The sequence below is a fragment of the Coregonus clupeaformis genome, chromosome 10 (assembly GCF_020615455.1).
Source record: "Coregonus clupeaformis isolate EN_2021a chromosome 10, ASM2061545v1, whole genome shotgun sequence".
Taxonomy (NCBI): domain Eukaryota; kingdom Metazoa; phylum Chordata; class Actinopteri; order Salmoniformes; family Salmonidae; genus Coregonus; species Coregonus clupeaformis.
The window spans coordinates 62,577,596-62,582,661 of record NC_059201.1 but is presented as its reverse complement, the minus strand read 5'-3'; positions in this window follow the sequence as shown (position 1 = coordinate 62,582,661).

Below are 5,066 nucleotides of genomic sequence, written 5' to 3'. Positions count from 1 at the left end.
ATTGTGTGCTGGGGAGAGAAGAGAGAGTTAGCAGCGCCACGGGCTAGCAGACTTAAAGCACAATTAATGTAATGCGATGGAGCGGCTCAGCCCACGTTCTGTTTTCTCTCAATCAGCGAACAGACACTTTATCTGTCCCACGTTGTCACGGTTTCGGCCGAGGCTGCCTCTCTTCCTTGCTCGGGCAGGCTTCGGCGGTCGTCGTCTCTGGAGTACTAGCTGCCACCGTTGTATGTTTCGATGTTCGTTTGGTTTTGTCTTGATGTTGTACACCTGTTATCGTTTAGCGTTCATTATTGTCCTATAAGTTCTCGTTGTGTTTGTCAGGTGTTGTGTGTGATTGCGCTACTGTTGGTTGTTTGTGCTTCGTTGTTTCCTCCTCTGTTTGGAGAGGGTTCTCGCACATGTTAGTGCGCATTTTGTTTTACGCCTGTGTGCGTATTTACTCGCCTCCGGGCTTTTTGGCTCGTGTTCTAAGTGATTGTTCACTAAAGTCTTTTGGACTAAGTTTCTGCGTCCTGCGCCTGATTCCTGCACCACACCCACCTACAGCACCCACTGACACACGTTTGGTAATCTAATCAACACAATGAATTGCTCTCTGTCTCTGTCTCTCTGCTGTATAGCTTCAGTGAGGGATAGTTTTTTAAAAAGCTGCAAATCTTGAACTAAAGACAGAAAGCAACATAGTGATTACAGTGAAGTTCTGACCAAATGTATGATGTGCCATGATGGTATTTATTTATTTGAAATTTTGCAGGATGAAATCTCTTGAGATCTCGTTTTCAAGAGTGTCCAAATTAAAAAACAAACTAAAATTATTAACAAGAATAATATTACTGTCTAATAATAAAACAATGCAATAATAATCATAATACAAATTAAAAATAAACTTACATTAACAGCATAAAAAAGTAGTTGTACAAGTATTAATAGGACTACAACTAATAAAAACTACTGCTACAACTACTAATACAACTAATAAATACTACTGCTACAACTACTAATACAACTAATGCAACTACTGCTACAACTACTAATACAACTAATAAAACTACTGCTACAACTACTAATACAACTAATACAACTACTGCTACAACTACCAATACAACTAATACAAACTACTGTTACAACTACTAATCCAACTAATAAAACTAAGTACCTATAATATACACTACCAGTCAAAAGTTTGGACACACCTACTCCTTCAAGGGTTTTTCATTATTTGTACTATTTTTTACATTGTAGAATAATAGTGAAGACATCAAAACTATGAAATAACACATATGGAATCATGTAGTAATGCCAAGAGTGTGCAAAGCTGTCATAAAGGCAAAGGGTGGCTATTTGAAGAATCTCAAATATACAATATATTTTGATTTGTTTAACACTGTTTTGGTTACTACATGATTCCATATGTGTTATTTCATAGTTTTGATGTCTTCACTATTATTCTACAATGTAGAAAATAGTACAAATAAAGAAAAACCCTTGAATGAGTAGGTGTGTCTAAACTTTTGACTGGTACTGTATACATACATATTTACAAATATATTCACATGGTGATGTTTCTATTAGGCAGAAACACAAACAGTTTGTTCTTAACATTTGAAAAGGGATTTCTTAAATTTACTGTGTGATTTTAATGTTCTGATTTCTATAGGTGTCACGAACCGGCTCAAGTTCGTAACAAAAGGGAGACACGTGGAGACAAGGAATACCCAAAATATATATTTATTAGCTAAAGTAAACTAAATCAAATAACAATGGTGTGTGTAATCAGTAATCAGTAGTGTAAGTGAGTGTTTGCAGGCATAAATGTAATAATGCAAAGTGTTGAAAGGTGCCAAAGCAAACAACCAAAAAGGCCACAAAAATATCACAACCAAAGTCAAAGTATCTGCCTGGAGAGAGTATCTTCAATGAATGTGGAAGAGGTCCATTTATGCTGGGACACACCCGGCCCAGGTGTTTCCCATGTAGCTGACGACCCTCCCAACTCCGCCCACCGGCATCCTAATAAGGAAACAAGAGCAAAGAGAGAATACGGCAGACAGAGTGGGAGGGTCGTCACATAGGTAAATTATTCCAGTCAGTTGGGCCTTTGTATCTGAAAGATCTTAATCCAACCTCATGATGTACCCTTGGAATATATTTGCTGCTGTTGTCGAAATGAGTAATGTGAGTCTTGTAAAGTTAGGTGTTCCTTAATATATACAGGTACATTTAAGATGGTACATTTAAAACTGGTACCAATGCAGTTGTCTTCTGTTTGGGAGTGACAGCCAATTTAGTGTCTTATAATGGCATCCAAGAATGAATCTGCAAAGATTGTTATAAATTACATCTAATTTGCAAAGTAAGGTCTTGGTTGTGTTTTGATAGATGATGTCACAATAGTCTAGGATAAGAAGCAGCAGTTGGGTTACTAAGGTCTTTCTAATGGATACAGTAAAACAGTTCTCAGATCTGTATAGTAACTCAAGCTTATAGTATTTTTTTTCTAATAAAATCAATATGCTTTCCAAAAGATAAGTCAGAATATATCCTCAAACACAGATATTTCAAACAATCAACACTTTCAAGCATTGTTCCATCACTTGCATGAATTCTGAAATTGCCAGCTGTGGAATTTATTCTTTGACATGTACCAAACAGCATGATATAGGACTTTGTTTGATTGAAAACCAAATTATGTGCTAGAAACCGCATACAGCACTGTATCATCAGCGTGTAAGTGAACATGTGTATTCTGACAAATTAGAGGATTAAATTCATTTATGAATATAGAGAAAAGACTGAGCCTTGAGGTACACCTCTACTGAGTCCAAGAAGTTGTGATTTGTGTCCTATTGCAATTACATTGTTTTCTATTGCTAAGATATGCATGGAACCAGATTGGTGATCTGTTAGTGAAACCTAGTAAGATAAAATGATCAACTAAATCAAATGCTTTTGATAAATCAATAAAGATGGCACCAGTTAGTTTGCCTTGGTCAGATGAAGAATTTATATAATTAGTAAGTTTCTCTAATGCTGTAGTGGTAGATTAGTTGGGTATAACGCCACATTTAAAGGGTGAAATTAAATTAATCTAGGTCCTGATACATTTGGGAATGTATTTTTGCTATTGAACAGATTATAGACATAGTTCTATAGTTATTTGGGTCTAAGGAGTTTCCACCTTTATGAAGGCACAATTCCATACAAAAGGTATTTCACCAGTCGATAAATATCTGCTAGAGGATACATTACAACATTAGAATTTGGGTTCCAGTCCATCGAGGCCAGCCCCTTTGTAGATACAGTATTTATTTCATTGAAGAGAGGCAGTATATCAGTTGGTTTAATCTTTCTAAAGTTAAATGTCTGATTTGAGGTGTTGGTCTCCTGGTTCCATGAAATACCTAGCATTGATGGAATTGTGGGTGAAATTATTATCAGATAGGTAACAGATGAGCTAATTGAAGATAAATGCTGATTAAAACATCAGCTATGCTGGCTCTTGAATGACACGGTCATTTAGGATTATTTGCTGAATAAGTTGATTATTTAACCTACTATATTTAAAAGGTAAATTGCATATTTCCAGAACTGCTGTGGATTTAAAAAAAAATACATATTTGTAAGACTATCCATATAGAAGTAGGCTTTTGCATTTCTAGTTGTAGATTTACTGGCGTTTTTTAATTTTCTATAGGACTCCAATCAGTTGGATCTTTGGTTCTACGATACATAGCCAGGCTTTATCCCTTTCTCTGAACAGATGTATTAAGGCAGAGCTAACCCAGGGCAGGTGGCGGCCCTTAACTTTCACTGTTCTCTGTGGTATGATGGTATATACAGTGGGGAGAACAAGCCAATTTTGCAGGTTTTCCTACTTACAAAGCATGTAGAGGTCTGTAATTTTCAGAAAATCAAAAATCCAGAAAATCAAAAATCCAGAAAATCACATTGTATGATTTTTAAGTAATTAATTTGCATTTTATTGCATGACATAAGTATTTGATACATCAGAAAAGCAGAACTTAATATTTGGTACAGAAACCTTTGTTTGCAATTACAGAGATCATACGTTTCCTGTAGGTCTTGACCAGGTTTGCACACACTGCAGCAGGGATTTTGGCCCACTCCTACATGCAGACCTTCTCCAGATCCTTCAGGTTTCGGGGCTGTCGCTGGGCAATACGGACTTTCAGCTCCCTCCAAATATTTTCTATTGGGTTCAGGTCTGGAGACTGGCTAGGCCACTCCAGGACCTTGAGATGCTTCTTACGGAGCCACTCCTTAGTTGCCCTGGCTGTGTGTTTCGGGTCGTTGTCATGCTGGAAGACCCAGCCACGACCCATCTTCAATGCTCTTACTGAGGGAAGGAGGTTGTTGGCCAAGATCTCGCGATGCATGGCCCCATCCATCCTCCCCTCAATACGGTGCAGTCGTCCTGTCCCCTTTGCAGAAAAGCATCCCCAAAGAATGATGTTTCCACCTCCATGCTTCACGGTTGGGATGGTGTTCTTGGGGTTGTACTCATCCTTCTTCTTCCTCCAAACACGGCGAGTGGAGTTGAGACAAAAATTGAGATTTTGGTCTAATCAGACCACATGACCTTCTCCCTTTCCTCCTCTGGATCATCCAGATGGTCATTGACAAACTTCAGACGGGCCTGGACATGCGCTGGCTTGAGCAGGGGGACCTTGCGTGCGCTGCAGGATTTTAATCCATGACGGTGTAGTGTGTTACTAATGGTTTTCTTTGAGACTGTGGTCCCAGCTCTCTTCAGGTCATTGACCAGGTCCTGCCGTGTAGTTCTGGGCTGATCCCTCACCTTCCTCATGATCATTGATGCCCCACGAGGTGAGATCTTGCATGGAGCCCCAGACCGAGGGTGATTGACCGTCATCTTGAACTTCTTCCATTTTCTAATAATTGCGCCAACAGTTGTTGCCTTCTCACCAAGCTGCTTGCCTATTGTCCTGTAGCCCATCCCAGCCTTGTGCAGGTCTACAATTTTATCCCTGATGTCCATACACAGCTCTCTAGTCTTGGCCATTGTGGAGAGGTTGGAG